The sequence below is a fragment of the Neoarius graeffei genome, chromosome 10 (genome assembly GCF_027579695.1).
Source record: "Neoarius graeffei isolate fNeoGra1 chromosome 10, fNeoGra1.pri, whole genome shotgun sequence".
NCBI lineage: Eukaryota > Metazoa > Chordata > Actinopteri > Siluriformes > Ariidae > Neoarius > Neoarius graeffei.
In genome coordinates, this window is record NC_083578.1 from 83,354,672 (window position 1) to 83,382,631 (window position 27,960).

Here is a 27,960-nt window from a genome sequence, read left to right on the forward strand (position 1 = left end):
TGGATGAACAGATGGATGGATGGATGGATGGATGATGAATGGATGGATGGACAATTGGATGGATGGATAGACGGATGGTGGACGGACTAATGGATGGATGGATGGACTGATGGATGAATGGGTTGACAGATGAATGGTTGATGGAGGAATGGATGATGGCTGGACAGATAGATGGATGGATGGATGGATGGACAGACAGACAGATGCACAGCCAGATTCAATCCCCAGTATGTATCTTTTCTTAATAAGTTTTTTTTTAAAAAACATTTTAACATTTTTGGGTAAAATTTTACACTTTCCAGAGTGCAAGGGGAAACTGTGTGAGAGTGTGTGACTGTGAGAGTGTGTTAAAGTGTGTTAGTGTGAAACCAACCTGGCAGGAACCCAAAGCTCTCCTGTATGTCTGCATATGTTGGGCTTTGATAGCATTTGCAGTAAGCAGTGGATATTACATTTGCCAGCAAAACCAAATCTCACCACTATTATCACATTTCCCCCTGCTCGAGTTCACAGCCTGCCCAGCCAGCAGGGTCTGCTTTCTCATCACACAGCTGATATACGTCAAATTGAAAAATCAAATATGAAATTTGTCCAGCATTACGTCTGCTTTACTCTCATTTCCACTATCTGCAATATCATATGTGGGCAATGTATGTGCCCTGCATGAGTGTGTGTGTTTACGTTTCCAAGCTGTCATCATTTGTGTGAGTTTAAATGTCATATGTTATAATGCAAACTAATTGTTTTGAAAGCGGTTTCATCACTTGCAGAGGCGTTATTTAATTCCACAAACTGGCATAGGCTCACAGTCAGGCAGTAATGTGAGGAGACATGAGTTGAGTGCGCACTCTCGCAAATATAATTCTCCTGCTGATGGAACATCACTTGGAGCTGCTCAACATAATGAGAGGTTTCAAAGACGCAAAGAGAAATTTATAACAGTCTGAATATCGACTGGGTTACAATCCATTCATTACACCGGAGAACTAAGTACTGCGGTATTTTCCGATAAATACCTCTGGCAGGCTCTTGTACAGGCTCTTAGAAATAAAGCAGATAGTTGATCAGTTTTACTTTGAATGCCAACAACATCAGCAAGCAAGTTATCAATAAATAATACCTTATTATGATTATCATCATACAGTATTTAGTATTTGACAGGCTTCCATTCCACATAAACACTCCATGATGAAGACCAGTGTTTGCATTCATGACACCCAGAAATGCACGTCAATAATAGTAGTAACAATCAATAACAAGGTCATGGCAGAACAGCAGGCTTTAAAACATATTTTGGACTCATCCATCAAAACTTTTCTACTGCTCCATTAACAAATGCAATTACCTAACACTTTTCAGGACAGTAGGAAGAACGATCAATGTGGAAACCTAGTTATGAGCTCACTCTCGTCTCTGGCTCACTTGGAGTCAGCTTCCTATTCTTCACTTGCCTTTGTATTTCCTTTGTATGTGCTATATATATAAAACCTGTATGTGTAAGAACATGTGCAGACTCGACAGAACCTGCAAAAAAAGGGTCTACTGGGAATTTACGGGAATGGGTTTCACCTGACTGAAACAGAATGGCGCTTGTTTTGCGTGCTGACCTTAATGAATATACAAATTAGACCAATTTTGTCTGCAAGTGCAAAAGGGCACGATGTGATTTATTACACCTGAAAGTTTTTAAGGGAACAGTAACTGTGTACAAATTAATACAAACAAATGGCAGGTAGCCTGTTTCCATCATTTTAGCCCATTTCTGGCAATTTGGACACCTGGAAATTCCCACCCACCTGCCAACTCTGACCATCATACGACAGTTACGAACAGGGAGGGTGAAGACTAACATGTGCTTCCTCCGAGACACATGAAGTCAACCAGCTGCGTCTTTTATAACTGTTGCTTATTCTGTGTCTTTTCCAAACAGTATTTTCCACATAAATCCATTTGTGCAATTACTTTTTGTGAACCTGCAGCATTGGACCAATATAAAAACATTATATAAATAAGAACTATGTAAACAATGAGGCATTAATAATAATGGTGATAAAACAAATTTTATATTCAACAATTATTCGCCGAAGGCAAAGTGAATATCGGTGAATAATAGCCGAGATGAAGTCAAGTCAAATCAGAGCTTATTTGTTTACTGCCATTAGTCATTTTGCACATTTAGAGTCCATTTGTTTTTATTTCTTTATTTATCTTCTGTTCAGTACTGCCACTTTTGCACAGTCTTCTTATTTTCATTCATCACAATGCTTGTTTTTAGCACTATTAATGCACATTCACCTGTACAAAGCACATAAATAGATAAAAAATATATATATATATATATATATATATATCAGTACATGAATGGTTGTCTGTGTCTATGTGTCAGCCCTGTGATGACCTGGCGACTTGTCCAGGGTGTACCCCGCCTTTCACCCGTAGTCAGCTGGGATAGGTCGCTTGCCTGCGACCCTGTAGAACAGGATAAAGCAGTTAGAGATAATGAGATGAGATGAGAATTTCCCAGCTTGGAATCAATAAAGTAAATCTATCTATCCATCCATCCATCCATCCATCCATCCATCCATCCATCCATCCATTCACTGATATTCACTGAGCCTGAGGCGGACAGTTGTTTTAGTATAAATACACCAGTGATTATTACCTCGCCCACTACAGAGTAAGCGGGATGAGGTATTGTTTTCGGTCGGGTTTCTTTGTTTCTTTGGGTTTTTGTTTTTTTTGTAAATGATATTATGGGAAAACAGCTGGATCAATCTTCATGAAATTTTCAGGATAGATGGGCATTGGTTTCAAATAGAACCTCCAATATTTTGAGGGTCATCCAGTCAAGATCACCAAAAAGGTCAAAATCGTTTTTGTTGTGGCTACTGCCTCATATAGAGGCGCTAGTCACTACGTCATCGTGCTGTAAGAATGTAAGAGTGTAACAGTCATGCACTACGCATGCGCATACACATGTTCCGATTAAAATGGCCGGTGAGTGAATACAATTCGGTTCACCATTCGAAGTAAATGGACTAGACTAAAGAAATTGCTTTCAGACATGTTTATGCTTATTACAGAGAGAGAGTGCGTTCCACTGAGCTCTAGCACTGGGCCATTTCTGGGAAATAAGAGTTTGGGTCATGGCGACAGTGTGTGTGTGTGTGTGTGTGTGTGTGTGTGTGTGTGTGTGTGTGTCAGCCACAATTCATAGGTATCAGTTTTGAAAACTGTAAGAGTAGAATAATATAAAGTACAGGCACTTGGTATATTTTACTTCTGTGATTTTTAAATTGTTCATATTTGGATTATGCTTCATTTCTGTGGCTACTGCCTCATAGAGTAAATATATACACTACCATTCAAAAGTTTGGGGTCACCCAGACAATTTTGTGTTTTCTATGAAAAGTCACACTTTTATTTACCACCATAAGTTGTAAAATGAATAGAAAATATAGTCAAGACATTTTTCTGGACATTTTGAGCTTTTAATCGACCCCACAAATGTGATGCTCCAGAAACTCAATCTGCTCAAAGGAAGGTCAGTTTTATAGCTTCTCTAAAGAGCTAAACTGTTTTCAGCTGTGCTAACATGATTGTACAAGGGTTTTCTAATCATCCATTAGCCTTCTGAGGCAATGAGCAAACACATTGTACCATTAGAACACTGGAGTGAGAGTTGCTGGAAATGGGCCTCTATACACCTATGGAGATATTGCACCAAAAACCAGACATTTGCAGCTAGAATAGTCATTTACCACATTAGCAATGTATAGAGTGGATTTCTGATTAGTTTAAAGTGATCTTCATTGAAAAGAACAGTGCTTTTCTTTCAAAAATAAGGAAATTTCAAAGTGACCCCAAACTTTTGAACGGTAGTGTACAGTTGTTGGCTCCTTCGATCTCGAAAGATCATGGTGATCTGCGCCAGGGGTCATCCATCAGTTATTGAGTTGCAGCGCCTAGTATGACTGTATAGGCCGATGTGTGAGCCGCACGGTCTGCTACAGTTGCTGCAGGTGAAGTTGCTTGGTCGGGTGTCTGTTAGTGCCGACTGCAGTCTTCGCTGTCGTCGGAGCCTCCTCTCCCCCCACCGGGTCAGCTCACCATACAGCACGTCCTTTGGGTTGCGGCCGTCGTCCATGCGGCTGACGTGACCTAGCCAGCGCAGGTGTCTCTGGGTCAGCATGACAAATATGCTGGGCATCCCTGCCTTGGCCAGGACATTGGTGTTGGTGACACGGTCCTGCCAGGTGATGCCCAGAAGTCTTCTGAGACAGCGCATGTGGAAGGTGTTCAGTCTGCATTCTTGGCGGGAGTAGAGGGTCCATGCTTCGCTTCCATAGAGGAGAGTGCTCAGCACGCAGGCCTGATACACTCTCATTTTGGTGTTGGTCGTGAGCATGGTACACATACAGTAATGTATAGAATATATTTAATGTACAGAATATACAGTAAATGTACTTTGGTCATTTTTACATAAGTGAGATATTGCGCAATTTAAGGCAATGTTTAAATTAGTTGTAACCTGATATACGCTGTGTCCGAAATCACTCCCTACTCACTATATAGTGAACTATATAGTGACTTCGCCATTTTGTAGTGCTGTCTGAATGTATAGTGAGAATTACGACACTCTATATAGTGCACTCAAAGTATCCCACAATGAATCACGAAAAGTAGTGTACAACCAACCGATGGTCACTAAACAAGCAATATATCCCATCATGCATTGCAGTCGCGCTGAAAGAAAAAAAAAGTGTGTGGGGGTGAATGGACGGAGGAAGAAACACACTATAAACAGACATTCAAATACAATTAAAATAGTACGAGAATAGAAAATAAGCAGATAAAAATACAAGAATAAAAGTTAGAGTGCAGAGAGAGGAATGTACCGAATCGATCAGATGATTCACTGCTGTTGAATCATCAAATTTGATTTAAAAAAAAGCCTCAAATTTGATTGAATAAAAGGCAGCAGCGAAGAAGAAAGAAAGTACTCAGCCTTGATTTAAAAGAACTGAAAGATGCAGCAGACACAAAGTACTTTGTATTGATTAATGTGGGAAATACGCTCAGTATAATATGGATTTATCACAAAAATGCATGCGTGTATTTATGATTTTGAAAATCCACCAGCTGACTGATCTGGCACGTTTTAATTGTGCGACAGTAACGACGTAAATAACGGCCTGGCGGAGTAGTGTCCGAAAGCGTTTTTGCATTTTACCAATGACCTCACTGTATAGTCCTCTATATAGTAATTCCCTATATAGTGAGTAGGGAGTAGTGAACGAGTGAGCGATTTCGGACACAGGGATAGTCAGGTACGGCCAGTAAATGCCACTTCGTGACATTTTATACACTCAGTGTGTAAAAGTAAGTAAAGAGAAGACAGAGATGGGAGCGGCCATAACCACTGATCTACCATTGATCCTATCTACTGTATACACATTTATACAGGTTAATGTGAACATAAATTTCATAAGGAGAGCTGAATATATTGAAAAATCTTCATATTCAATATGCTAAAGGCTTTCCAACACTTGTTTTCCAGGAGAAGGAGGTGGAGCTTGTGTAGCATTCCCAAATAGAGGATTAATATATTCTGTTTTTCTTGGTGAAGCGAAAAAGTAGACGTTTCAGTGATCTTTTTTGTGTAAAACTCCAAGTCGAGCAATTATTATTCAGCTTCAGTTGTGTAGAATTTTAAAGAAAATTGCTGACCTTGAGTCTTGGTGCTAGGTGATAATTATCTGCTCATAACTAAGGCTGGACTGGATTCTGCCTTGTGTGCAAGTTGCTTTGGACAAATTAAAAGAAAAAGACGTGGCTCTGTGCCCAGGGGGGGGATTTATTTCTCTTCCTGGCTTGCTTTGGCTCCAATCATCACCTTAGAGAGAAACATCATAGCAAATCAACACAAAGTTCTTCTGACTGATCAACGTTATCCATGATTTTCTATACTGATGGGCGTGTTGTCTAGCAGGATGGCTCCGCCCATGTTTACAGGACATAGGGCTTGATTAGGACACGAATGGTTTGATTAGGATGAAATTGACGTCAGTCATATGCTAGGACCTTTACAGTCACCTGATCTCAACCCAGTTAAACACCTAAAGGAGAAAGAAATATTTTTTTGAAAGAGCGGTGTTCATACATCCAGAGACTTGTAGAATCCATGCCAAGGATTTTTTTTTAACTTTAATTTTCACCCATCTGTATTTATTCAATTTTATACTTTTTTTAAAAAATAAATAATGTAAAGTGCTTTCAAACAAATGAAATGTGCTATATACGAAAGTATAAAATAAAAATTTCAAAAAGCCGCCTGTCAAAGATTTGATCTATTGCACCTCGCAACACACCTGATGTAATCAGCAGCTGTGAGAACAAAATGGATCTGGAACGAGGCCTTTGAGAGCGATGCCGAGGACCTCGCAGCTAATAGACTCCGAAATTTATAAAACGAACCTGCACACAGCTCACATACTTTGAATCGATGGTGTCTTTCCCCAGACGATGCATTAATTCAGGATTATATGACATTCTGCTCAGTAGCTGGTTCAGAAATGTGGCCAGAGCTTTTGAAGCTTCGAGCTTCATCCATCCTCCTCCTTCTACAATCAACAAAAGATTCACGCCGTGTCAAATGAAGCATGCGGCTGCATTCTAAAATAGCTTCACATCTCCAGCCCAGGGAAGGAAATAATGAAATAAAACACCAGGCCCTGAATAAATACAGTAGTGATGAGGAATAGTTGTGCTTTTTGTTTTCGGAAGAGCATGAGTAGTTTCTGGAATGGTGGGATCAGCGGTTTGCGGGGGAAAAAAGCTTTTAGTTGGAATATTCAAGCAAATCAAATTCAAAATGGATCTATTGTCAGATTTAATAGGATTTTTTTTTTTTAAATCAGGTTGTTTTGAAGACAGTGTTTGGTTTTGATTTTCTCTAAAAGACATTTGGCAAAAAAAAACAGAGATAAAGGATGCAGCAGTTATCAGCAGTCGTTCTGCTTGCTTTAAAGACTGTGTGTCTGAGATTCTGTGTGCTTTGTGTGCATCTGTTTGTACATTTGCATTGGTTTCAGTTGTGAGCATCTTCCAGCTGGCTGCTGTACAATCTGTGAATTAAACATACATTTCAGACTGGATGAGATGTGCAAAGAAGCATTACGAAGTGCAAATGAAGGTCTGGTGGCTTTTCAGTGGTGGTGTTAACTATCTTTTTATAATTTATTTGCATAAATGAAGTCACTTTGTGGGGCGGCACGGTGGTGTAGTGGTTAGCGCTGTCGCCTCACAGCAAGAAGGTCCGGGTTCGAGCCCCGTGGCCGGCGAGGGCCTTTCTGTGCGGAGTTCGCATGTTCTCCCCGTGTCCGCGTGGGTTTCCTCCGGGTGCTCCGGTTTCCCCCACAGTCCAAAGACATGCAGGTTAGGTTAACTGGTGACTCTAAATTGACCGTAGGTGTGAATGTGAGTGTGAATGGTTGTCTGTGTCTATGTGTCAGCCCTGTGATGACCTGGCGACTTGTCCAGGGTGTACCCCACCTCTCGCCTGTAGTCAGCTGGGATAGGCTCCAGCTCGCCTGCGACCCTGTAGAACAGGATAAAGCGGCTAGAGATAATGAGATGAGATTAGAAGTCACTTTGTACACACACATATATATATATATATATATATATAAAAAATTTTCTATCCACATTCACTGGATATGAGCAATTGCATGCTCTGATTGGCTACTCTACTACTAGGATATCAGCTCATATAACATGAGTAGAGAATAACAAAATGGTAGCTTTATTATCAAGTATTTAAAAGAAACAGAAATAGCTAAAAGTATATATATTTTTTTCCTCCCAATATCACCTGTTCCACACTCCAGCCCAGTCAGTGGCAGTAATGCACCTTCAAGCTGGTTTGCCAACCACTAAAAAAAAAAAAACCTAAAGAAGAAGAACAACAACAAAATGGCAGAGCGTGTTGCTGAACCAACCGAGGATGAAATAAAAACTCTACTTGAAAACAAAACCCCCCAAAAAACAAAAAAGCAACAAAATATGAATAAAAGTATTTGATGGTTAGCAGACATAAATTTGTCAGATGTTTTGTATAAAGTTTTTATTATCGAATTTGCAAAAAATAAAAATAAAAATGCTCCGTTTCTCAAAATCCAGTGAATGTGAATAGAATAAAACAGTTATTCAATTCAATCTGGTCGTACACGGCTTATAGCTATCAGCTCATGTACGACTCAATTTTATGGAATAACTGTTAAATATATAGGTCATTTGTATTAATATTCAGCAAAAACATGCTTAGTATAATTTTAAATAGATTTGGAAGTATGTTTTATTTTACATGATGCCCCAGTGCCATTGAATTAATGCTCGATTCTGATTGGTCAGAATTAATGTTGATTAATGTGCTCATTATAATACATAATCGTTTCTGTAGTGACACCTTACACAGCAGTGGTGAACCGTTACTATTATAGCTGGGACTTCAGGTCAGCCAATACAAAAAAGCCAGACACACCAAAAAAGCAACAGGGTAAAGGATTTTGTAAGGGATTAGCTGCAGGCTGCTAGGTCGCTCCGTTGTGTGTAGCTGTCGATGTTTATTTTAAAAGTAACTCAGTAAATTACGCAAAGAAATGAATACTTAAGTCTGAGTGAAAAATACTGTAGCGAGTATGAAGTGTGGAAGAAGAGACAGATTTCTGGAGACAGAAATCTTAGGCCCTGTCCACACGGCAATGGATTCAGGTGAATCCGATACAATTGTTTATCGTTTAGGCCTGGCGTCCACACGGCACCGACGTTTTGGGTGCCCCAAAACGCAATCTTTTGAGAACGGGTTCCAGAGTGGAAAGATCTGGCAACGTTGCCGTTGCGAAGTCGTCTGGATGAGTAGAACGGATTTGTTTACGATGACGTCACAACCACATGACTGTCAGTGCTTCACGCCGGGTAGAAGTGTAACGAACTCGATGCGAGTTGTCAACAAATCCTATAACTTGGTTCATGAAACGCGCTTACAAAATATTTTCACTGTGAATATTTATTGTGTAATGGTGCAAAGTGAGTGAGAGAGAGAGAAAATAGCCCCTAGGGCAGAGTGAATCCCGCCAGCAAAAATAGGGAAAAAAAGGAGCGATCTCACCTCTTCAGATGTTGGTTTAAGTCCTACAATACATTCCTCAAAAAGGGCATAGAACAACAAATTAATCCATCAACGTGTAGCATTCAATTTATTCCGGACCATTAAAGACGCCGCCTTCCGCGTAGAATCATACGTCATCCTCGCCGCCATATTGGATAGGTCAAAGCGGAGAATAAAGATGCCTCATTCATGTGCTGCGTTTAACTGTACCAACAGGTTTACCGTCCAAACGAGATCACATGGGATTACCTTTCACAGGTGAGACTGGAAAAATACTTTTCATTGTATTTGGTCATTATAACGTAATTTTACGAACAGATTTTCCTGACTTTGTGGCTAATATGAAGTCTCGTGCATAATAGTTTATGCGCATGCGTCCTTACTTCTTCTATTGTTCTGGTGTCTCCGAAGGGACCGTCTTACAGCGCCCCTAGAGGTGTGGCATGTGTATTGCATCATTTTCAGCAAGCGTTGCGTTGTCATATGGACCTGATATTTTACTGATCGTTGCCCATTTGGACGCGATATTTTTTTAAATAACATCTTGTTGCCGTTGTCGTGTGGATGTAGCCTTAGTTTCTCGGTCGTTAGCCTCTGCTACTTGCTCTCAATAACACTGGCTTGACTGCTTTATTAGCATTCGCTAACACTACTGATGAACACTACACCGGCTGGAAGGTGACTTCACTGCTGTGCTGACGGCGCCGACTCGTGGTTAAGCTTGTGTTGGCCTTCAAGAAGGCAGAGGGCAATACATTTTTGGTCCCTCCCACTATAAATCAAAATCTGATTGGTTAATTCATCTGTCACTTCCTAAACATACACTGCCATGGCCTTCTGTCCCGGCAATGAAGTCCTAACCAATGAGATGAGCCAGCTCTAAACTCTTCTCAGCCTAGAGACAACAAACAAAAAAAATCTCATTGAATAACTCGATTTTAATGTTTTCAGGACAGTAACCCTTTCATTTCTGAAGCAAATTTGATAGAAAATGAGGCCAAATTAAAATTAGAAGAGAATAATTAAAATGAAATTATGAAAGAATGAAAGAAAGTAAATATAACATTTGAAATGCTGATATGTTTAGACCTTCTCTGAAGGACTAGAAGGCGCTGACAGTTCCCCTCTGTTCCACAGCAACTTCTTTGGCATGTAACCAGATTAAAAAATGTGTGTCTTTGTGATGTTTTCTGTGAATGGGGAGGTTTTTTTGAGCATTTATGGAAAGAGTATTCAGTGTCAGCACTTTATTTAACAGTCAGAGCTGTACGTTTAGGTTTTCTGCAAAGGTGGACAAAGTACAAGAACATTGTTACTTGAGACAAAATAATAATAGATACTCCTGGTCAAATATTATGCCATCATGTGTCATCCGTCCAGCGTCGTCCATATTTCACGGAAATCGCTTCTTCACCAATTTTTATTCTTTTTGGCAGGAAGGTAGGTCTGCCTGGGGTGCATATACGTACAGTAGCTTCTACCCAAATTTGCATAATCGCAGTTAATAATGAAGATATGGAGTAATTAATCCCTAATGAGCAGTTTCCACACAAATCACTTCTTCTCCCTCAATTCTTCACCAATTTTGATTCTTTCTGGCATGAAGGTAGGGGTACCTAGGGTGCATATAACTTCTACCCAGATTTGCTTAATTGCAATTATTAAAGAAGTTATGGACTAATTAAGCCTTTATGAGCAGTTCAACAAAAATCGCTCCTTCTTAGTCAATTCCTCACCGTTTTGGATTCTTTCTGGCAAATAGGTCGGTTTTCCTAGGGTGTGTATAGCTTCTATATATAGCTTGTATATACCCGTAGTGTATATAGTGTAACATTTACTATGTAAGGTGACCCACTTTAGATCGTTCCTTCTGGACTAGGCGGGGCCGGAGTGAGCTACGCCATCATTGACAGTCTCGTTTAAATCCAAATGGCAATTATTTTTTGGCCTGGCAGTGTATTATTCACTGTGACGTATGTCTGTGTATGCTTTCATTAAAGTACAGTCCAAAAAAAAAGAAAAAGAAGAAGGTTTATCCTGAACACAAGTTCAAAGACCAGCAACTTGTTTCAGATGCTAAAGAAAAGCCAAACACAGGATATGGTCTGCATGGAAAGCTTAGTGGACTTGTAAATCCCAGCAATTATATTTCAAGCAGTTTTTGATTGGATATTCATGGAATATGAGCACTGTTCAAATCTGTGAACTTTCCTGAGAAAACAGCTTTTGAGATGACAAGCGAAAATGTCTGAGAAAGTGTTATGGTTCAGATGAAGGAAATGAACATTTTGTATAGCATTATTCATTTGAAACACAACAAAATCTCCGGCACTCATCAAAATGCCATGAATTTTGCATGAGATGTGATTGCACTAAAAGACTCAGTTGTAGCCACAGACATGTTTTGAATACCCTTCTGGCCTTAAGCTTCAGAATCTTGAAGGGTACAACCTGCATGGTTCTCCATATTTTTGTGTATACACACTTCCACGTTAGTGGTCACAAAAAGTACCAGACGCTCTATACAATTTCTCGAAATGCGGCTTGGGAAATTGCTCTACTCCTGACCTGTCCTATTTCTAATCAAAGCAATTTTGTGTGAAACTCGAGCAGCAAGAGCTTGGTTTAATGTCATGAAGTAATACACATAAAGAGCATAATGAAGCCTATTTGTGGTTCTCTAATTCCCATTAACTGGGAACGAGTCCTCAGGGTCCTTACTATCAACTCAGATTCACTGGTTCACTTTGTTGCTGTCTATCAAGTGTTGAGTCTTATAGAGTCAAGTGAATATTATCATTTTTTTTGCATTATCCTAATGGTGTCATTTGTCTCTTTTTCTTAAGCATAAACACAAACACTGAAATGCACCAATACATCAGAGAAATCACATGGTTTAATAATTAATGGCAAAATTAGTGGCAAAGAAGGAAGGTATCATAAAGATGCATTACGAATAAAAATGCCTGCTATGTTATGATACAATAAGTAAGGAATAAAAAATTATGTCGTCATGATGTGTTATGGTGGTGTGATGTCTCCAAGCAGTGTTGTAGTCGAGTCACTAAACCTCGAGTCCAAGTCCAGTCTCGAGTCCCCAGTGTTTAAGTCCAAGTCATTAAAGAACATTTCAAGTCGAGTCCGAGAACAAGACTCCAATTGTACCATTTGACGGTGGCTGTTGCTGCCTTTATGTGAAACCATCTCTGCTACTGTGTTGGACTAACGTTACTGCTCAACTGCCCCATTTTAGTTAATAGGCTACAGATAAAAAGCTTGTTCATCATTCAGCAAGCCCCGCCCACTATCAATAGGGCAAATAACATGAGAGAGGGTTAACACTAGCTAGTTCATTGGTCAGCAAGCAAGCCCCACTATCAACAGAGCAATGAACATAGCGTGTCACTTCCTTCTCTGGGTGGAGTCTTACCAAATGCCGATTGAAGTTTGAGGTTGTCCCCGTCATCTCCTCGGAAGTTCTACTACATATGGAACACATAGTGCATTTTTTCCCACTGCACGAGAAGTCTGTATAAGCAAAGCAGACAATCCTAGGGGCTTCTCTCCAAGCATTTTAGTGCCATTAACGTTAGTTTGTTCCTGAACATGACATATGAACAGGTGAATGTGCATTCTCTTGCATGAAATTAGTATAAAAATTAATGATTAATGTAAATATAAATATCTTCTGCCAAATTATTATGGCATGTTCCAGAAAATAAAGAAAAAAATCCAAGTCCTCATCTCCAATTTACGAGTCCGAATGCAGTTAATGTACGAGTCCGAGTCCAAGTCTGAGTCATCAGTGCTCAAGTCCAAGTTAAGTCACAAGTCCTTAAAATTAGGGCACAAGTCAGACTCGAGTCCAAATGTTGGACTCGAGTACGACAAGCCTGCCTCCAAGCTTCAGAATATCAGTGTTTTATTTGTTTTGATATTTGTATTTAGGACTATTTGGTTTTTCTTGGCATTATGTGGATGAAACAAGTAGAAACAATTAAAAACTAGTCAATTTCTTTTATTAATTAAAAAAATCAATTAATTAATTAATTCCTATTTTACTTCATGGCAAGAAAAACAAAAAGTTGGACACTACAAGGCAATTTGGAATATAGACTTCTTTTTATTACAAATACAGACTATTGAGGTATTTCACCCACGTGACCAAGTCATGTGAGGCTGCCATTTTGGACGTCACGGCTCGAATCAGTTTGAATGCGAGGAAGGCGACAAACGAAAAACATAAAAGAAAAAGGAGCGAGATGCAGAAAACACCTTCACTATCCAGCGACATAGGGCATTTACAGGGCGAGCAGAGGGAGAGGTATTTGCAAAAATTGAGGTTAGCAGGCTTAGAGAACGACGTTTACCTGCTTCCACCAGGATTGTTCACTGACGTACGGAAGTACACGAAGCCCTCGTCTTTACCTGACTTCGGCCCACATGATCTGTATACCTATGTCGTTAAAAACCCATCGCCATACACAGGTATTGATCTGAAAGCGTATAAGAGTTTGGATGCCTACAAATATTTTGTGTCAGGCTGGGTAACATGCCTACATCAGCGGGTCGTCCCTGGAGCCGGTGGTTGCCATCTTATTATAGCTAAGGTTTGTTCACATTTTCATTTACTTTCGGTCCTCAGGATAAACAAAATGTTATTAAGTGTCATTGAAATAACTTCTTAGTCTGTTGAGACATGGCCCGTTATAAATTTGCTGTTACCAGGCAATGACCAAGAACTGTATTATTAGGGTCGGTGTCTGTGTTGTAGCAGTGTACTAGCAGCTAGCTGTTAGCACTAGCTAATGTCAACAACATCGTAGCTAGTATGTTACTGTAGCAATGTTTACGTTCAGTCATTTGGATGACTGTTAAAACCTTTCAGTCTCAAGTTTTTCCTTTACTGTATTTACTAGTTTACGGAGCGTGCTAGCTCCCAGCCTGCCCGAGCGCGCTAGCTCCCAGCTTGCCCGAGCGTGCTAGCTCAGTAAACTAGTAAATACAGTAAAGGAAAAACTTGAGACTGAAAGGTTTTAACAGTCATCCAAATGACTGAACGTAAACATTGCTACAGTAACATACTAGCTACTATGATGTTGACATTAGCTAGCTTGACCTTCAAAATGGCGGACACCGGGGCGTCACGTGACCCTGTGACGTCAGGTGAAAAACCTCAATTACGACTTTCTGAAGTGGTGACCTATTTCCTTTCTCACAGGTACAGAACATCCTGTCTTTCTACAAAACTATAATATAAGAGCCGTTAACGTATGCTCAAGTGTAATGTTCACTCATTGATCTTTAACACCTTTCACATTGCACATTGAGCACTTTGCCGTCTTTGAAATTGAACAAAAAGATAAAACCCCTGTGTTCCATTACTGCTCAGAGTTTACAGACGTCACTTTCATTAAGTCATGATCCGAAAGTCAGAGCAGGTCCGGTAGGACTTTCTGAGTCAGGTCTAAGTGAACATTAGTATTGTATTAGCTGCAGTGACTGAGCTTGGAACATTTTGTGAAGCTTGTGACACTCCAGAGTCAAAAGTAACACCGGAAATCCGTATATTAGTCTTCTTCTTTCGGCTGTTCCTGTTTCCTGTTTGGGGTCGCCACAGCAGATAATGTCCCTCCATCAGGGTTCGAATTATGAATTCATCTTTGTGGGGGTCTCTTTAAAAAACAAATAAACAAACAAAAGGAATGGTGTGTGGACGTGGCGAGTAAATATATGAATAATAAATAGGCTAACAGGTGCGCTTTCCATGAGTGAGAGGTTACGTGGTTCGTTAGGCTATTACTTACATACACACAGAGTAGTCCTTTTATTTATTTCTTCTTTTTTTTTTGGTTGAACATATTGTTTTTGCTATTTTCCTATACCCTACACATTAAACAGAGAGAGAAGGCATTCTACTAGTCGAAAGTAAAAGCCATTCTCTTACCATCACGCAGACAAAATACACCAAAGTGGTCTGTTTTCAGCAGGCTGTGGTCGTGATCTTTTTTGAAAACTTAACCAACAAGGGCAGCACGGTGGTGTAGTGGTTAGCACTGTCTCCTCACAGCAAGAAGGTTCTGGGTTCGAGACCAGTGGCCGACGGGGGCCTTTATGTGTTGAGTTTGCATGTTCTCTCCATGTCTGTGTGGGTTTCCTCTGGGTGCTCCGGTTTCCCCCACAGTCCAAAGACATGCAGGTTAGGCTAATTGATGACTCTAAATTGACCGTAGGTGTGAATGTGAGTGTGAATGGTTGTCTGTGTCTATGTGTCAGCCCTGTGATGACCTGGTGACTTGTCCAGGGTGTACCCCGCCTTTCGCCCATAGTCAGCTGGGATAGGCTCCAACTTGCCTGCGACCCTGCACAGGATAAACGGTTACAGATAATGGATGGATGGACTTACCAATAAATGAAACCAAGGTCAAGTGATTCTTCTTCTGAAAGCATTAATGTGTGTGTGTCTGTTAGCATTTGCAAGCTCTTAGAAGGATAGTTGGGGTGCACAGTGGCATGGTGGTGCTGCATTCATGAAAGTATGCATCTCACTGTAATGCTTTTTTTTTTTTTTTGGAAAACATGTTTACTCCTATGGGCGGCACGGTGGTGTAGTGGTTAGCACTGTCGCCTCACAGCAAGAAGGTTCTGCATTTGGGCCCAGTGGTCGATGGGGGCCTTTCTGTCTGGAGTTTGCATGTTCTCCCCGTGTCTGTGTGGGTTTCCTCCAGGTGCTCCGGTTTCCCCCACAGTCCAAAGACATGCAGGTTAGGCTAAATGGTGGCTCTAAATTGACCGTAGGTGTGAATGTGAGTTTGAATGGTTGTGTGTCTCTATGGCCAAGTTTACATTAGACCGTATCTGTCTCGTTTTCTTTGCGGATGCACTGTCCGTTTACATTAAAACGCCTGGAAACGCCGGGAAACAGGAATCCGCCAGGCCCACATATTCAATCCAGATCGTGTCTGGTCCGGTGCTGTGTAAACATTGAGAATACGCGGATACGCTGTGCTGAGCTCTAGCTGGCGTCGTCATTGGACAACGTCACTGTGACATCCACCTTCCTGATTCGCTGGCATTGGTCATGTGACGCGACTGCTGAAAAACGGCGCGGACTTCCGCCTTGTATCACCTTTCATTAAAGAGTATGAAAGTATGAAAATGCTGCAAATACTGATGCAAATACTGTCCATTGTGTAGTTATGATTGTCTTTAGGCTTGCCATCCTTCCACTTGCAAGTGGTAAGTGACTTGCGCACAGCGGCTCAGTCCCGAATCACTGCTCGTGCGCTTCACTCGCGCGCTCTGTGAGCTGCGCAGGGCCGGAGTGCGCACCCTCCAGAGGGCACTCGCTGTTCAGGGCGGAGTGATTTGGAGCGCAGCCGCTGAGGAGGAAGCGATGAGCCGCACTGACACATTTCAACTTACATGCTGAATTAGTCATGTGATTAGCGTATCCGTGTATTGGCGTTGCTGTGTGCCCGCGAATCGTGTATTGGCGTTGCTGTGTGCACACTAATCGTTTTTAAAAACGTTGATCTGATGATCCGCTGATACGGTCTAATGTAAACCCCACCTCTGTGTCAGCCCTGTGATGATCTGGCGACTTGTCCAGGGTGTACCCCGACTCTCACCCATAGTCGGCTGGGATTGGCTCCAGCTTACCTGCGACCCTGTACAGGATATGTGGCTACAGATAATGGATGGATGGGTTTATTTTTATTATTATTTAAGGCTATTTGTCTATCTTTAACACAAATATTACTCAGTATATTGAAGGAAAATGAGCCTTATTTGTGATTAAAATATAATGATGCTGCATTTTTCGAGACCCCCACAGAGATATGATTTTACTGCTTTCATGGGAGCCAGTCCTCACTCTGTGGGAGCTCAGCTCCCACTGGCTCCCACGTAATTCAAACCATGCCCTCCATCATCTCTTCCTGTCCTCTGTATCTTTTTCTGTCACACCAACCATCCTCATGCCCTCCTTCACCACATCCATAAATCTCATCTTTGCGCTTCCTCTTTTCCTTCTACTTGCCAACTCCATCTCCAGTGCTCTCTTTCCAACATACCCTGGATCTCTCCTCCATACGTGTCCAAACCATCTCAATCTCGCCACTCGCACTTTGTCTCCAAGCTGTCCTACATGTCCCTCTATCCCTCTAATATTCTCATTTCTAATCCTGTCCAACTTTGTCACTCCCAGTGAGAATCTCAACATCTTCAGCTCTGCTACCTCCAATTCAGTTCAGCCTCCTGTCTTTTTGTCAGTGGGAAGTGTGTATATTGACATCAGAAGGAAATCACTGGTTATAGCAATATCTATGTTGGATAGAGGATTGGAGTGTTTTTGGTGTTTTACATGATGAAGCACTAACTTTGGGACATGCTGCTGTAAGAAAATAATCAACATCAAGGTTGTATGATGAAGCGGAGTTACTCTTCCAACACCAAAGTTGATTATTAGCTTATCCGGCCGACAGGTGATGAGTTTATGCCATCGTGTGTTGTCTGTCATCCGTCCAGCATCGTCCACATTTCAGAAAAATCGCTTCTTCTCTCTCAATTCGTCACTGGTTTTTATTCTTTTTGGCAGGAAGGGAGGTCTGCCTGGGGTGCATGTGGCTTCTACCCAAATTTGCATAACTGCAATTAATAATAAAGATATGGAGTAATTAAGCCCTAATGAGTAGTTTCCACACAAATTGCTTCTTCTCCCTCAGTTCTTCACCAATTTTGATTCTTTCTGGCATGAAGGTCGGGGTACCTAGGGTGCATATAACTTCTACCCAGATTTGCTTAATTACAATCACTAATGAAATTATGGACTAATTAAGCTTTAATGAGCAGTTCAACAAAAATCGCTTCTTCTTGGTCAATTCCTCACCATTTTGAATTTTTTCTGGCAAATAGGTCAGTATTCCTAGGGTGTATATAGCTTCTATATATATAGCTTGTATAGAGTGTATTTAGCTTGCAACATTTATTGCGCAAGGTGGCCCACTTGAGATCGTTCCTTCTGGACTAGACGGGGCCGGAGTGAGCTACGCCATCATTGACAGTCTCGTTTTCCTCTAACAGCACTTCCTGAAGTGCTTTATTCCATTTATACCACAGAAATCCTCAAAGCTAATTAGTTTAAATTCTGAACAGTATCGCACGTCATACCTTTTGTCTGTCTACTTAATAATTTAATGTTGTGGAATGACTACGAAACAAGTTAGAGCTTGTTACTGTTAATGTTATAGCAGCTACTGGATACACAGTCATCCCTCACAAGCTTCTCTTTTCTTCTTTGAAACTCATCCTCTTTATCTCTAGCCGCTTTATCCTTCTACAGGGTCGCAGGCAAGCTGGAGCCTATCCCAGCTGACTACGGGCGAAAGGCAGGGTACACCCTGGACAAGTCGCCAGGTCATCACAGGGCTGACACATAGACACAGACAACCATTCACACTCACATTCACACCTACGGTCAATTCAAACCATGCCCTCCATCATCTCTTCCTGTCCTCTGTATCTTTTTCTGTCACACCAACCATCCTCATGCCCTCCTTCACCACATCCATAAATCTCATCTTTGTCACCAGTTAACCTAACCTGCATGTCTTTGGACTGTGGGGGAAACCGGAGCACCCGGAGGAAACCCACGTGGACACGGGGAGAACATGCAAACTCCGCACAGAAAGGCCCTCGCCGGCCCCGGGGCTCGAACCCAGGACCTTCTTGCTGTGAGGCGACAGCGCTAACCACTACACCACCATGCCGCCCTTCTTTGAAACTAACAAGACAAAAAAATTGCAGCTTGTCATATTACAGAGCAAATGGAAACCTCCGTCCTGAAGACTTTCCAGTGTCAGAAAAGTTACAGCTTTCCCTCTGATCGCAACAAAGCTCTGACTCGAGACTCCTTCAATGTTTATCCTTTAATGGATAGGCTCCAGCTTGCCTGCGACCCTGTAGAAGGATAAAGCGGCTAGAGATAATGAGATGAGATGAGATGAGAAATAGCCAAAAGAATAAAGTTTTTTCCCCCCAATATCTCCTGTTCCACACTCCAGCCTAGTCGGTGGCAGTAATGCACCTTTAAGTTAGTTTGCCAAACGCCAAAAAACCCTAAAGAAGAAGAAGAAGAAAAAGATTTTTCAAGAATTATTATTATAGCATTTTTCACAAAGTGCTACTGTCATTTTACCAGTTTGTTTACATTCTAAGTGAATGTGGATAGAATAAAACAGTTATTCCACTCATTCTCGTTGTACATGGCTTATAGCCAACTCGGCGTTACACGCCTCGCCGGCTATCAGCTCGTGTACGACTCGATTTCGTGGAATAACTGTTAATTATCTTAGTTTATAGTATATTATACATGCCTACTAGATGTAATGTTTATTTTTGCAGCAAAATTTCTGAATGCAATATAATATGTATTTATGCTGACACGTATGTACCATGTGACACTTGTGTAGCAGTATCAGCATCACTTTGGATATGTGCTCCAATCAGCAAACACACACAGCACTTATACCACTTATAACATCAAATGAACTTAGCTGCATTCTTATAAACACTGATGGTGTTGCTGATATTGCTGTATATTTTTTATCTTGAAACAGAACACAGCAAATATAATTCCAAACTACTTTAATATGAGCAAAATGCTTGTCACACCACACGCTGATTAATATTACAGTGTGGTAATGAATAAGTCGCATGAATTATGAATTATACACTGTGCATGGAGCATCAGCATTCGCTGTGAGGAAGGAAGATGAATCAGGCAAAGCTTGCATGCACAGTCCTGTGGCTTATATGGATTAGGGAAAGCTGTTCATCGCCAAATACACATCTTTCATGAGCTACTGTCTGGTCTGCTTTCTTTCTTTCTTTCTTTTTAAAGCTCTGCACTTAAATTTTATATATATATATACACACACACACACACACACACACACACACACTCACCAGACACATTAACAGGAACTTGTTCTCGATTCTAAGATTCCTGTTTTTGGCTGGCTGTGTTCTTCTGCTGTTGCATGCTGAGATGCTTTTCTGATCACCACGGTTGTCAAGAGTTGCTATGACTTATTATATCCATGGTTCCTGGCAGGGCAGCTCGAACCAATCTGTTCATTTTCCTCTTCTTCTGACCTACCTTTCTTATCAACAAGACGTTTGTTTCCACCCACAGAACTGTCGCTCATTCACTCAATGATTGTTTTTTGTTTTTCGCACCATTCTGTCTGTGTAAACTCTAGAGACTGTTGTGTGTGAAAACCCCAGGAAATCAGCAGTTTCTGAAACACTCAAACCACCAGTCCATCTGGCGCAAACCAACACCCATGCCACAATGAAAGAAAGTCAGATTTTGAGATCACAATTCTTCCCATTCGGATGTTTGAATGAAGCGAACGTCAACTGAAGCTCTTGGTTTGTATCTGCGTGATTTGATGCGTTGTGCTGCCGTTAAGGAATTGGCTGATTAGAGAACGGCATCAAACAGCAGGTGGTGGGTGGGTGTTCCTAATAAAATGGTGAGTGTTTCTTTGTGTGTGTACATAAACTCAGCTCATACCCCGGTTTTGATTTAACCCTAACAGTGTGCATTTGTGTAATTCAGTTAATTCAATGCGAGAAGAATTCAGATGTTAATTGAGCAGATCAGAAACCAGTTCAAACCTGGATGGATTCAAGCAGCACGGTTGTGCATCATCTCGCTCCATATGCACCATATGGGCAAAATATTGTATATATTGCAACAACACACTGCATTCAGTTGTGACATGGCTTGCGATATAGAAATACTCTCTGATGGATCACACAGTTCGAGGATGAGTATGAAGGCTAATTAATGAGCTATTAATAAAATAATTTAAAATAACAGACTGTCAGAAATCATGCAAGACTTTACTCTCAATTCTACGGAATGGTGAAAGTATGTCTATAAACTTTCAGTACAATACGTTTTCATTAATAAAGGCGTTCACGTGTTTTCCTTTATTGGTGGCACGGCACCATTAAGACTACCTTTAGTACACATAGAAATGTTAATGCAGTATAATTTAAAGATACATACAGTAACTGGATTACCGATATACGTTTTTAAAGGTTTATTCTCCACTACATGCAGCTTCCCAGGTAAACTAAATATACACTAAAGGTACAAATGATGTCCGATTAATGGTACCTACTCCACTGTTCAGTTTGATGCCTTTATTTCTGAGATCAGGATACCAAAACACCACATTGCAATTACTTTGCGACCTATTTTTGGATTGTGATGTAGCTTGGAATATGAATATGCATACAGAAATAGATGCAAAATGGTTTTATATACAGTCGGTCTGCGTCAACGTATAATGATGCCACCCTGTATAAAATACACTTTGATGGAAGTGTAATCTCATGCACGTTTGATTTTCTTACCTTTGTTTTCCATGAGTGCTTTGAGCTCAAGCCAGGATCCATCCAGCAGCTCCAAGTGCAAACTGAACTCCTGCATCCATTCAGTCACTCAGAAACTTCCACGCTGTCCTTCCATATGAGTGTTTACCAGAGTTTAAACAGGGCTTCATTCCTGCTGAAACACTAATGATGATGATGATGATGATGAGAGGAGTTCAATGAGTCGGACCTGGATCATTTGGAGAAGGAGAGTTCATCGGTGTTCGGATATAAATATACGGATGCTGAGCAGAGGGAGCCTGTGGAAATCACTCTGAGATACACAAGAGAGAGGAAATGAAATAATCCTGTGCCTGCGCGCGCTCTCTTAAACTGAAGCAGTGGGAGCGGGCGGTCGTGCATGAGCATGAGAGAGAGAGAGAGAGAGAGAGAGAGAGATATTACGCACATGTTAGTTCTGTAAGAAGGAATGAAAGACTTGGGGGCGTGCTGTTACAGGCATATAATAATCAATGATGGTGTGGTGCAATGTGTATTAATAAAACAACATTTACTTTTTATCTGTTTAGAGTTACACTTGCGGATACACTCACCGGCCACTTTAATAGGAATTTGTTCTTGATTCCAAGATTCCTGTTCTTGGCTGCAGGAGTGGAACCCAATGTGTTCTTCTGCTGTTGAATGCTGAGATGCTTTTCTGCTCACCACAGTTGTAAAGAGTTGCTATGAGTTACTATATCCTTCCTTCCTGTCAGCTCGAACCAATCTGGCCATTTTCCTCTGACCTCTCTAATCAACAAGGCGTTTGTTTCCATCCACAGAACACTCACTCACTCACTCACTTAGTGTTTTTTGTTTTTCGCACCATTCTGTCTGTGTAAACTCTAGAATCTGTTGTGTGTGAAAACCCCAGGAGATCAGCAGTTTCTGAAATACTCAAACCAGTCCATCTGGCTCAAACCAACACCCATGCCACAGTGAAAGAAAGTCACACTTTGAGATCACAATTTTTAGCGCAACCAGCTGTAGGCCAAGCCGGATGACCTTACGCGATCGCATGTCATCTGTCGTCATCGTCGTCTGTCCACGATTTACAAAAATCGCTGCTCCTCCTACAGGATTGATCGGATTTCGATCAAACTCACATACAGTGTTCCACAGGTGGGTGTGCATAAAAGTTGTCAAGGCAGTGGCACCACCTGTTATATTTATTATTTTATGGGCGTGTGAAATTTTTAGGTGACTCGTCACATTAAACGCTACTCTTCATAAACTGCTAGGACGTTTTCACTGAAACTCACCCAGAAGACTCTAAAGACATATTCCAACAAGAGTTGTTCACAAGGTGGCACCGCCTACCATGGATGAGGCTACACAGGGGTCATATGCAATTTCACAAAACTCGCTACTCCTCCCACAGGACTGATCGTATTTCAAACTCACACACACCAACAGTGGCTGGTATGAGCTACAGCCTCATTGAGGCTAGTTTTCCCATTCTGATGTTTGAAGTGAACATTAACTGAAGCTCTGGATTTGTATGTGCATGACATCACTTGATGCATCGTGCTGCTGTCAAGGGATTGGCTGATTAGATAACTCCATAAAACAGCAGGTGGATGGGTGTACTTAATGAAGTGACCAGCAAGTGTATATTTTCTCTCTCTTGAAAAAATGCAGCCTGTCGTGTTACCATTAAAACGCAAGGTGCTCCATCCTGAAGACTGTACCATGTTAACTTATAACTTAAAATTACAGCTTTACGTCTGACTGTTACAGATCACTGAGACCTTCCATAAATGTTAAATAAACATCTCCTTCCAAAAATTGCCTGTTACTTCCATCAATCCATCCATCCATTATCTATACCAGTTGTCCGTCAGGGTCACAAGGGAACATGAAGCCAATCCTGGTTAACTTTGGGCAAGAGGCAGGGTATACCATGGACAGTTTGCCAATCTATTGCAGGGCTCCTGTGTTACTTCCATCCATCCATTATCTGTAGCCGCTTATCCTGTTCAACAGGGTCACAGGCAAGCTGGAGCCTATCCCAGCTGACTATGGGCGAGGGGTGGAGTACACCCTGGACAAGTCACCAAACCATCGCAGGGCTGATACAGAGACACAGACGACCATTCACACTCACACCTATGGTCAATTTAGAGCTACCAATTAACCTAACCTGCATGCCTTTGGACTGTGGGGGAAACCCACGCAGACACGGGGAAAGCATGCTAACTCCACACAGAAAGGCCCTCGTCGGCCGCTGGGCTCAAACCCAGGACCTTCTTGCTGTGAGGCGACAATGCTAGCCACTACACCACCACGCCACCCTTAAATAAACATCCCCTTCCAAAAATTGCCTGTTACTTCCATGAATCCATCCATTAATCCATTATCTATACCAGTTGTCCATCAGGGCCACAAGGGAACATGGAGCCAATCCTGGTTGACTTCGGGCAAGAGGCAGAGTATACCCTGGACAGTTCGCCAATCTTTTGCAGGGCTCCTGTGTTACTTGTTATTATAAAATATATTAATGTATCAGCACAAGAGCATGAATATAAACCTGTAGCTGGCACAGAAACAAAAATTCAGCAGCGCTGTGGTTCATTCTCATTTTGTATTAAAGGAAACATGATTTGTTATGGGCGGCACGGTGGTGTAGTGGTTAGCACTGTCGCCTCACAGCAAGAAGGTCCGGGTTCAAGCCCCGTGGCCAGTGAGGGCCTTTCTGCATGGAGCTTGCATGTTCTCCCCGTGTCCGCGTGGGTTTCCTCTGGGTGCTCCGGTTTCCCCCACAGTCCAAAGACATGCAGGTTAGGTTAACTGGTGACTCTAAATTGACCGTAGGTGTGAATGTGAGTGTGAATGGTTGTCTGTGTCTATGTGTCAGCCCTGTGATGACCTGGCGACTTGTCCAGGGTGTACCCCGCCTTTCGCCCGTAGTCAGCTGGGATAGGCTCCAGCTTGCCTGCGACCCTGTAGAACAGGATAAAGCGGCTAGAGATAATGAGAGATGAGATGAGGATTTGTTACAGTGTAGATATCATGTCATAACTGTATTAGGTCACTCTAATGAGTCAAAAGGATATATGGTCAATATATGACCAAAAGTATGTGGACACCTAACCATCTGACCCATATGTAGTTGTTCTTCTTCTTCTTTTTCTTCAAACTGTTGCCACAAAGTTGGAAGCACACATTTTTCTTACACTGGAACTAAGAAACCCAAACCTGTTCCAGCAAGACGATGGTACACTGCAAAACCCGATAAGGTCACTGAGCTCAAAAATTTTATTGAAACCGATTACGTAAAAATTTTTGAGGTAAGTACCGTAACTTAAATTTTTTAAGGTAAGATTTCTTAAAAATTACAATTAAGTGTAACTATAGTGTAATTTTTAAGAACTCTTACCTTAAAAAATTTAAGTTACTTACCTCAAAAATTTTTACGTAATCGGTTTCAATAAAATTTTTGAGCTCAGTGACCTTATCGGGTTTTGCAGTGTATTGTGCACAAAAGGAGCTCCAGGAAGACATGGTTTACCAAAGTTAGCATGAAAGAACTCAAACATCCTGCACAGAGCTGCCCTTACCTCAACCCCACTGAACACTTTTGGGATGAACTGGAACACTGACTGCACCCCAGGCCTCCTTGTTTATCATCAGTAGCTGAACTCACTCATGCTTTTGTGGCTGAATGAACACAAATCCCACAGCCACACTCCAAAATCAAGTGGAAAGCCTTCCCAGAAGAATGGATTAGATTAGATTAGATTAGATTAGATTAGATTAGATTAGATTAGATTAGATTAGATTAGATTAGATTAGATTAGATTAGATTAGATTCACTTTATTCATCCCACATCGGGGAAATTCACGTGTTACAGTAGCAAGAAAATGTCAAACAGATAACAAATAAAACTGAAATAAAAATGAGACAAACGAAGGATTAAATACAGAGGGCTATTTGCATTATCTACCATGAAAAAGTATAGAAAAATTGCCTATTACAGGTAGACTCTGTATATATACACACATATATACATAAATTATATACCGTATATATATATATATAAGTATGCATAAAAATTGTTTAAGGCCTATATTATTGCACATAATAATTGCATCAATGAGAGATGGCAGAGGTAGTAGTGGTGAAGTAGTGCAAATAACGACAAACAGGCTATTGTTGCGGGTTGCTACATTACAAGTTGTGGGTGTTATGACAGCAGCAGGTATGAATGACCTGCGGTATCTCTCCTTCTTACACCGTGGGTGTAGCAGTCTACTACTAAAATAGCTGCTTAAAGCCCCCATAGCCTCATGTAGGGGGTGAGAGGGGTTATCCATGATTGAGGTCAGCTTGGCTAACATCCTCCTCTCACCCACCACCTCAATGGAGTCCAGAGGACAGTCCAAGACTGAGCCAGCCCTTCTGACCAGTTTATTCAGTTTCTTCCTGTCCCTCTCTGAACTTCCACAGCCCCAGCAGACCACAGCGTAGAAAATCACTGATGCTACCACAGAATCATAAAAAGTCCTAAGCAGTGTCCTGCACACACCAAAAGACCTCAGTCTTCTCAAGAGGTGGAGACGACTTTGGCCCTTCTTGTACAGGACGTCTGTGTTGTTAGTCCAGTCCAGTTTGTTGTTGAGGTGAACACCCAGGTATTTGTACTCCTCCACGATCTCAATGTCCAAACCCTGGATCTTCACTGGTGCAATTTGAGGAACCGTCCTTCTGAAATCGATCACCACCTCCTTTGTCTTGCTGGCGTTGATGCGCAGGTGGTTCAGTTCGCACCAGGTGACAAAGTTGGTGATGACCTCTCTGTACTCCAGATCGTCCCCCTCTGACACACGTCCAACGATGGCTGTATCATCTGAGAACTTCTGGAGGTGGCAGCTGTCCGTGTTGTAGCTGAAGTCAGATGTGTAAAGAGGAAAGGAGAGAGCATTGTACCCTGTGGAGCCCCTGTGCTGCAGACTACAGTACCACATCAGACACACAGTCGCGGAGCCTCACATACTGCGGTCTGTTAATGAGGTAGTCGATGATCCATGCAGCCAGGTGGCAGTCGACACCAGCTCCCTCCAGCTTCCCCTTAAGCAGTGATGGCTGGATTATGTTGAAGGCACTGGAGAAGTCAAAGAACATGATTCTCACAGTGCTCCCAGTGCCCTCCAGCTGCAAAAGTGACCGGTGTAGCAGGTAAATGACAGCATCATCCACACCAATGCCCGGTCGATATGCGAACTGCAGGGGGTCCATCTCGCTGTTCACCAGGTGTCGGAGGTGGGAGAGAACAATCCTCTCCACGATCTTCATTAGGTGAGATGTTAAAGCTACTGGCCAAAAGTGGTTGAGCTCCCTGGGGTGCAAAGTCTTGGGAACTGGAACTACACATGATGTTTTCTACAGAAGTGGAACTTTCTCCAGACTGAGGCTCAGGTTGAAAATCTACAGAAGAATCCCACAGAGCTGATCTGCACAGTCCTTAAGCAGTCTGGAGTTGATACCATCAGGGCCAGCAGCTTTCCTTGTCTTGATCCTCCTCAGCTCCTTCAACACCTGATCAGCTGTTATGGAGAGGCGAGGGGTGTAGCCAAGGTGTGAGTCCTGTAGAGTGAGGTCGGGGGTGGAGTGTGTGGATTGGTCTGGCAGGGATCGGAGGGGGGTGATGTGGTGTGAAGAGGGAGCTGTTGGTGTCAGAGGTATTATGAGGGGAGAGGGGTGGTGCTGGAGTGATATCACAGACTGGTCAGGACTATGGTGAGTGGGGGAGAGTGGGGTGGCACAGTCAAATCTGTTGAAAAAGAGATTCAACTCATTTGCCCAGTCCTGGCCCCCAGATACAGGGCCCCTCCCACTGTCCTTTGTGTGGCCAGTGTTAGGACTAGGACTGTTTTGGCCTCTAGAGGCCGCTGTTATTTCCTTTTCATGTCGTGTTTATTTTGGCCTCTAGAGGCCGCCACTGTTCCTGTGTCTTGTGTTTGTGTTAATTGCCTAATTATCTTCACCTGTGTCCTTAATTAGTTTGTCTATTTATACCCCTGAGTTCAGTCCTCTTGTCACGGAGTCTTTGTGCTGTTATGTTTATCTCCAGTTTCCTTTGTACTGTGTTTTTTGATCTTCTTAGCTTTTGAATTTTTGCACTTTGCTTTTCTTTTGGATTATACTCTTTGGTTTTTTTTTGTCTTTTGTTTTGCCCTGTATATAGTGTATATAGTTTAAATAAACCTTTTGATTCTTTTTCTACTTCCGCCTCACGCCTCTGCATTTGAGTCATCCCCCTGGTGGCCTAGTGGGGGTTTGCTGGATTATCACACCAACGAACCAGGTTCGAATCCCAGCAAAACCCTAACAGAAAGAC

At 41.8% G+C, this 27,960-nt stretch overlaps 1 protein-coding gene across 1 annotated transcript in view; it reads right to left on the reverse strand.

Moving 5' to 3' along the window:
- Positions 1-21,637, reverse strand: part of grm6a (glutamate receptor, metabotropic 6a) — a 189,749-nt gene extending 168,112 nt beyond the window's left edge. The window contains exon 1 of the mRNA XM_060932426.1: positions 21,602-21,637. The gene's annotated coding sequence lies outside the window, so the exon portion shown is untranslated. The remainder of the gene's footprint in view (positions 1-21,601) is intronic.
- Between the last annotated feature and the right edge of the window lie 6,323 nt (positions 21,638-27,960).